This window comes from Ursus maritimus, assembly GCF_017311325.1.
Source record: "Ursus maritimus isolate PB19 chromosome X unlocalized genomic scaffold, ASM1731132v1 scaffold_X1, whole genome shotgun sequence".
NCBI classification, from domain to species: domain Eukaryota; kingdom Metazoa; phylum Chordata; class Mammalia; order Carnivora; family Ursidae; genus Ursus; species Ursus maritimus.
The window spans coordinates 121371692-121380374 of NW_024423319.1; the positions used below are offsets into that span (position 1 = coordinate 121371692).

At 41.1% G+C, this 8683-nt stretch overlaps 1 long non-coding RNA gene across 1 annotated transcript in view; it reads left to right on the top strand.

The window, feature by feature from the left end:
- The window catches only part of LOC103666312, a 61527-nt gene extending 53486 nt beyond the window's left edge, over positions 1-8041 (top strand). The window contains exon 4 of the long non-coding RNA XR_569467.2: positions 7065-8041. This is a non-coding gene — a long non-coding RNA (uncharacterized LOC103666312). The remainder of the gene's footprint in view (positions 1-7064) is intronic.
- Positions 8042-8683: the final 642 nt, after the last annotated feature.

Below are 8683 nucleotides of genomic sequence, written 5' to 3' on the forward strand. Positions count from 1 at the left end.
TTTTTTTTTACATCCCCTGTAGCATTGGGTGGCTCATTTGGTTAAGTGTCTGCCTTCATCTCACGTCCTAATCCTGGGGTCTTGGTCTCGAGTCCTGCGTGGAATCCCTGCTCAGCGGGGAGCCTGCTTCTCCCTCTGCCTCTGCCCCTCCTCCCACTTGTGAGTGAGCTCTCCCTCTCAAATAAATAAAATCTTTTAAAAAAAGTAGAGACCGCTTCTCGCTTTTTACTCCCTTGGACTTGTTCTGGTTTGGATGATGCAGAATTCTCTTCACTCCTATTTTAAGTCTTCTTTTTTTTAAGTTGTCACCGTGATTAGCAGAGAAAATATAATACAGATCCACAAATAGTAAGCAATTAAAATTTAGCTTATTTGACATTACTGAACTGGAACCATTGTTAACATTTTCACATATAACCTTCCAGTTACCCCTGGGTACACACGTTCTTGGGTGTATATGCGTTTTTAATCACAGTTGGACGACACTGTAAGACTCTGCTTTTCACCGTTTTCTTCACTTAAGATCTTCTGAGCTTCCCTTCAGCTCAGGTCATGATTCCAGGGTCCTGGGATCGAGTCCTGCTCGGGCTCTCTGCTCCGTGGGGAACCTGCTTCTCCCTCTCCCTCTGCTGCCCACCACCCCCACCACTCGTGCTCTTGCTCTGTCAAATAAATAAATAAAATCTTAAAAAAAAAAAAGAATGGGTTCATATTATTGTGTTCTATGTCTGTGCATGTGTATATATGGAGTAAGTATGCCCTCTTCCTCGAGTCTCAAGGAGTTTTCGACATACACTTTTAACGTTATAAAATATCTTTGTATCTGAAAAAAACTGTCTCCTTTATGTTTCAAAACTTACTTGAAAAATCCAGAGCTTACTTTGTCCAAAAGAACTTCCAAATATTTTTTCAAGTTAAAACTTTGATATTTTGGGGGCACCTGGGTGGCGCAGTCGTTAAGCGTCTGCCTTCGGCTCAGGGCATGATCCCAGCGTTCTGGGATCGAGCCCCACATCAGGCTCCTCCGCTGGGAGCCTGCTTCTTCCTCTCCCACTCCCCCTGCTTGTGTTCCCTCTCTCGCTGGCTCTTTGTCTGTCAAATAAATAAATAAAATCTTTAAAAAAAAAAAATCTTTGATATTTTGAATGAATTTGCATAACCGGATTGTAGTGGAATTTATCTTTATGATTTAAATCTTTCTAGACCAGCATGAGCAGTGTCTCCCTATGTTGTCAGTGTTTTCTATTAAATCGCATCTATTTGGTCTTAATGTCCTTCCACCGCGTTTAAGAAATCCATCTTCGTGTAGGTCCAGAGACTTTCTCATTACTATTATTCCTCTCTATGTGGATGTGTGTAGCTAGTATGCAAAAACACTGTAACATTATGTTTCCTGACCTAAAAACCATATTGACTTTCTGTTTTATTGTTTGAATTTTTTAAAAGAATGTATTTGTTTGAGATGGAGAGCAAGAGCAGGGGGCAGGGGGAGAAGCAGGCTGTCCACTGAGCAAGGAGCCCAATGCAGGACTTGATCCCAGGACCCCGGGATCATGACGTGAGCGGAAGGCAGACGCTTCACCAACTGAGCCACCCGGCCACCTCTGACTTTCTATTTAAATACAGTCAACAGTAACAATTTTTTAAAAACGCTTACTGTTTTATCTGTGGGCTTCACAATGACCTTATATAATTTTGGATATTATTTAAGTTGACCCTTGTGGTCAGCTATCAGACTATCCTCAGATATCGACTGTTTTGCCGCCTCCTATCACATGTGTCCCGTTATCTTTCCGATGGAAAATTGTAAACGAAACTGGAGTGAGAATTCTTGTCATCTCCTTGATTGAGGTTAAGGGAAAATATCAAGCATTCACCTTTACTGTGACTATAGTTTTGAAATTATTTTTTTTATCATGCTAGGAAATGTCTTTCTCTTGCTATTTTCGTAACCATTTTTATTAGGTGTGACTATTCATTTTACCAAAGTCATTAGTGTTATCTAATGTATGAAGAAAACTGCTTACTCTTTCTGCTCTGTCCACTAATACAGTGAGTTCTGTCTTCGGATGTCACCACGTTACCTGCCTTGTATTCCTGAAAGGATCCTTAGAGGGTAATGACATATTGCTCTGTCATTACCCTAATTTCTTGCTCTGTTCTTGGAAAATTATAAGTACACAGGAATCCCGTGCTTCCTCAGAACTTAAAACAGCTCATTGCATTTATGGCATTGCCCTTTGGCAACTTTCTCAATGTCTTTTGGAGCAATTCGTCTATGAATTTTCCTTCTTCTTGAGCCAGTTTTGATCATTGGTGTTTTTGCAAAAATAACACTCCAGTTCATCCTCATTTTCAAATTGTATATATTATAATATACATTATATATATCAAGGTATCGATATGCAATATATTGTATGTTATATGTATTATAGTTCTATATATGGATATGAACAATGAAGAATAGGATTTTCTTTGTATTCTGTATATAAATATATATGTTCCATGAGTATTTCTTTGCATTGTTTATAACTTTTCACTCCTTCTGAATATCTGTAAGTTTTTTAAATGCCTTTCATGGTTCTCTACCTGACATTATATGTTGTTTGTTCCATAGAAAGTCCTATTTAGCGTGATTTTATAAAAATGCACTTTTCTCTAATCCATTCACTATTATTTATATGACTTCGTTTCCATTGGTTCTGGTCTGTCTTTAAAGCCCTTAAATGAATGCTAAGTTGCCTATCTTCATTTCTTTTTAGTAATACATCAGTTTAAAGCTGTGCTATTTCCCTTGAGCCCAACATGCCCCGCATGCTCAAGCCAAAGGTAAACTTCTCACATTGTTGACTTTTGATCTATTGATGCAGTTTTAAGATTCAGCTTCCCTTCAGACTTGCCTCCTCCTTATCCTCCACATTTCTACCAGAAACCGTAACAACATTCTAATCATCATGGCTTCTACACTTAAATTCTCCATTACCTGCAAAACAGCCTTTCAGTTCCTTGGGATGGTATCCGTTGTCCTTTCTGATCTGACCCGTCCTACTAGTTGACCTTGGAGCCCTTCAGCCTCCACGCAAATGCTCCTCTCCGGCCTGTAGGCAGCAAATTTGATTCTACGAAAAGGCCACAAAATGTCCTGCCCACCTTTCCACACTTCATTCCTTCTCTTCCTTTTCTGATCTTTTATGGTCCCTCCCACTCTTGTCAGTGTCGCCTTGACTCCTAACACACAGAAGATTCACGACCCATTTTTGCTGAAGAGCAAAGCCCATGATTGCCTAACTCATGCCACCATGTTTCATGGTTTTCTTCTTCTATTGACACAATTTCAGACCCACTCGTGTCTCACATAATCATCTCAAGGTACAGATAACGAGTAGCTAATGCGAATCTCATGACCATACCCTTGCACAGCCTTTGACTTAGAAGTGATTTAACCCCCCCCCCCCCATGGCAGGGCTAATCTCTAGCATCTTTGTGCATTTCTTCATAGCTGTAGCCATCAGATATCAGAACCAGAGTGACTTTTGAGGCTTCCAGTCCCCACAACCTCAACCCCACAGTGACTGGTCTGCAGATATCATGAGGGTGAAGACAGAGGACTGAGGTCCATTTGCCTGAAACATACCCAGTATTCTCTCCGTTCCCTGATAGCTGATGGCCTCTCACTTCCCATTCACACACCTTTGCTCTGTCATTGTCATTGNTTCCTGCTGCCAGGAGCCCACAGCTGCTATGTTGGCTCCACCCCGTCCCCACGGTATTAGGGAAACCAGAAAAACCCTGTCGGAGAGGAAAAAGAAAAAAAGGCAGCTCTCACACCTTCCAACCGAAAGAGAAATGGTCAAAATATACTAACAGGCAGTTTTTAAAAATGTAGTTTAAGGCAAAAACAACACCCTTACCTCTTGGTGATTGGGGTAGAAATCGACACCATTTTGGAGGAAAGCTTTTCAGCAAATTGCTTTAGAAACTGTCTGTAAGTGTTCGTAGTCAACATTGACGATGAATGTAGGTGAGCATCATGGCCCATCTCCTGGAAACCCCTGATGTCACAAACACACTGATCCACGCCACTGTGATGTCATCAAGAGCTGGGACTTAGCCATCAGTTGATAGGTGAGAGATGCGTGTGAGTCTCAGTCCTGTCCTGCCAGGTACCAGCTCACCTGCTCTAGGACGTGCTCTAAAAATGATCATTAGCGGTTATGAGAAGCACGCCCCACTCTTCCATCCTTATGGATGGAGGACGGGGTCTAAGATTTGACAGTCTAGACTGGATGCTCATCACAGATGCGGGTGTTGGGCTCCAAGAAAAATCTTTACCTCCAATGAGACCACCCTTGTGCATCTTTCTGAATGGGGAAATGAGAAGATGCGGATGAAGAGATTGAGAGAGGAAGGCGCTCTTTACCTTTAGAGAACAGATTCATCTTGGTAAATTCCCTCCTTCGTGAAGTCCATCTCTATACACAAATGTAAGCCATCCCTACATGCAAATGCCATGTATGCCATATGAACTCAAAGGCATCCTTCACTCCTATTTCCTTACTCTATATTTCATGTTTCCTAACATCCCGTTTCTGTTCCGGGATCCCCCCGGGGGTCCCACATTACATGCAGTCCTCATGTTTTCCTAGGTCCCTCTTGGCTCTGATGGTTTTCCCAGACTCGCCTCGTCTCTGACGAGCTGGATGGTTCGGAGGAGGACTTCGCAGGCATTTTGTAGACTGTCACTCAATCGGGATTTGTGGGATGCTTTTCTCATGTTTAGACTGGGGTTATAGATTTTTAGAAGAAAGAGGCAAAGGATCTTTTTTGTCACCTCTTAGCCAGGGTACGTTCTGTTAACGTGACAGCACAGTTGCTGTTGAGCTTGGTTGCCTGATGGAGATGGTATTTATTGGGATTCTCCACTGGAAAGTTACTTTTTGGCGTTTACTAATATATTTGGTACATACAGAAGTGTGCAAAGAAGGAAACATAGGTTACCCATAATGATACCACCATTTCCTATGAGGTATCTATCCTTTTAGCTATTTCTGTATCTCTCCACCTGTATCTATATATAGCTATATTTATATCTATCCGGTCATTTTACCTTGTTTTGTTCATTTAAATATTGCACTTTTGGCCCCTGTCATTACCTGTCCTGGAACACCATCTTGAAATAACTGCGTTGAAATTCAACTCCTTTTTATTTGTTCTATCCTCCACTTGGGGCATTCCGCTTCTGCTGTCTCTTCACTGTTAATAAACAGAACCTGGAAGAAACTACAATTAAAGTTTCGCATTAAAGTTTTGTGAATTTCTTCAGAGTTGTAGCCATAAAATATCAAAAGCAGGGTGACTTTTGAGGCTTCCGGTCTCCACATTGCAAGGAGGCAAAGCTCAGCCCCGCAGTGACTGGTCTGCCGATATCATGAAGGTGAAGACAGGACTGAGGTGTCTCTTACAGTGTATCTGTAGGATAGGAACTGATCGTCAAAGGGGGTTCATTTGTTTACAGCCTTTGCTCTATGTCGCCATATTTCCTCCCAGAAAGTTTGTAACAACCCATCAGAAGCCCTCTGGTGTGGTTCCTTCCCATTGATGCGATTGCTACTGGACGTCCCTATATGTACGACGCACAGACCCACACGCTCTTGGTTCTATTTCGTGGGAGAGTTCTGCCCAAAACATCCTATAAGCTTTCCTTAACCTAACCCTAGAATGCCTTAAATAGGCAAAGGAATACACCACGGGCAGAACCTACAGAAGAATGACCTAGAACATTTGCCTACATTGCCATTTCTTCTCTCAGGCCAGCTCAGGTGGCAAAGTGCAAAGCCAATGTGCAAGGTTTCCAGGTGCGATGAATCGCCTGTCCTGATGGTATTTTTTTTTAAAGATTTTATTTATTTATTCGGCAGAGATAGAGACAGGCAGCGAGAGAGGGAACACAAGCAGGGGGAGTGGGAGAGGAAGAAGCAGGCTCATAGCGGAGGAGCCTGATGTGGGGCTCGATCCCATAACGCCGGGATCACGCCCTGAGCCGAAGGCAGACGCTCAACCGCTGTGCCACCCAGGCGCCCCCCGATGGTATTTTTTAAATAAAACCACACATTGTTGTAAGTCTGTGCATACAGTTTCAGGGGAAACGTGAGCCCATTGGCTGTCACCGGTGCTTCTTAGAATTAACAGTACACGTTTCCCAGAGGGCTGCCTACTTTCTGTGGCCATTGGGATTGTGCTTGAAAGAAGAATTTGCCCCGGGGCACCTGGCCAAGTAGCTGGAAGATATTCTGTTGTTGTAATTCCAGAGGCACCGGCAGGTGGATTGGGGCGCGTGGTGTTGCCAACTCCTATTTAAAGGACCGCCAGGTGTTTGCAGGACCATAATTTACCTTTCCATTAATAAACACATGTCCTCCTATGCATGCTACATGCAAAGTACCTTTGAAAAATGCTTCCTCAGCCAAAGTCTGAAAATCCCTCCGTCGTAAAGGAATAACAATTCATTTTCAAACCCTTTTTTATTGACTGCGTGAATCGTTTTCGCTTTGTAGCTCACTGTAACTCATGAAGTCCCATCTGGACAAGGAAAATTCTCAAAAACTGTTCTCTCTCTTTTTCATACCTTAGAATTCTTTCGTATAATCTGCTTACCTTAGAACTGAACACACAGGGCAATATACTGAAATCCAGCTAACCCAGACTAGAGATGATGGCTCTCTCTTTAAATATTTTTAAATTGCTTTGATTAACGGAATATTGATTTCAAACTGTTGAGAAAATAGAATCCCATCCTGGAAACTGGAGCGTTTTTCCCGAAAATATGTATTTAGAAAAAGTTTTGAATTAGCATTTAAGTCACCTCAGTGAAGCACCTACCTAATGAAAATAAATTAACATCAATTAGTGCCAACAGCCCATAATCATAATTTTAAATACATCTTTTATTTTCCATCCCGATGTCATGGGACATTTGAATGTTCTTTTCGTTTCCAGAGCTTTAATTTTTTTTTTTTTAAACCGCATCAACTTTTCCTGTTTTTGCCCTCTGCTGGAAACTACAGGTGGTGGTCAGACTGAGAACCAGTTCTGCAGACTTCGTGTCAAGTAGAGATAGGAACTCTGGAACGTGGGTGAGGAAACGTAATGCTTAGGACAAGTGTCACCCCTAACCCTCCGTGTGCATCGACATAAGCTAATAGATGTCTCTGGAACACAGCTTCCTCGTTCCTCCAAAGAGTATACATTTTTACCAGTCCCAAAAGTGAGAGATTGACAATGACATAATGATTATACAAGTTCTTTGTAAACTGAAAAGGGCTGTACGATTGTCAGAGAACATTATTGTTTGTAAACCGAAGATGACAAGTTCCTTAAGCTTCTCAGCACAATTTAAAAATACATTTCTCTTACGACATTTTCCATCATTTCTAAGATTGCCAATACTTTCGTAAGTATTGCTGCATCATACTTAAAATTTGTATTTGAATATTGTGGATCAATCGTATGTCTGGCTTTTTTGAGTGTCCTTTTTTTTTTTTTATTGTGGAGGAAGCGTTAAAATTGAATTTGAATTTTGGTAAATATTAAATTCTACCAAAGGTATTTGGGGATTCACAGTTTACTATTAACACAAGTTTAACAGTACTTACACAGCACACGTCATTTGGCAATTTTTTAGAATGAATGGACGTCTATGGGTCAAAATTTGAACACATCATTAAATTCATTATATTAGTTTTCCTACATATATGGAAAACCAGGAAAAACATCTGCAGGACGTCTGCAAAAGATCAAGAGTTAGCATCTTACTTAATGGTAAAGGTTGAATGCTTTCCCCTGAGATCAGGAGCATGACAAGGACAAGGATTCCTGCTCTTACCACTTCTCTTCAGCATTGTTCTGGAAATTCTAGGCAGGACAGGGAAGAAAATACAATCAAAGGTATGCAGGTAGGAAAAAGCAAACATCAGGTAGTCAGTTTATTTTAATAAATTGAGGCATTTTTTAAGAAGTTATGCAGATAGGAAAGGAAGAAGGCCGTTTTTATTTGCAGATGTCATGATGTCTTTTCTACATATGATAGAAAATTCTAAGGATACCAGCTCAATATAAAAAAATCAATGGAATTTCTATACACTTGCAGCGAATAATCCAAAAGATAAAATTAAGAAAACAATTCCATTTGTAATGGCCTTGAAAATAATAAAATGCTTAGGAATAAATCCCATGAAAGAAGCACAACTTGCACTCCAAAAACTAGAACACGGTGCGGAAAATGGAAAGACATCGCGTGCTCATGATTTCGAACACTTCCATCTTTGTTAAGGTTAATAACACTCACCAACGCGGTCGACAGATTCACTGCAAATTCATCAAAACCCCAATGCCTTATTTCAGAAATGGAAAGTTGACTCTCGACTTCATATACACTTGCCAAGAACCATGATAGACAAAGTGTTCTTGAAAAGGAAGTTAGAGGACTCACATTTCCATCCATGGGTGGAAATATAAAGACAAGGTGGTCCGTCCACAGAATGGACTGTCAGTCCGCCATGAAAAGGAATGAGGCACTGACACGGGCTACAACGTGGATGGTCTTTGACAACAATATGCCATGAGAAAAAACCGGTCATTTAAGACCGCATGTCACGGGACTCCATGTATATGAAACATCTAGAGT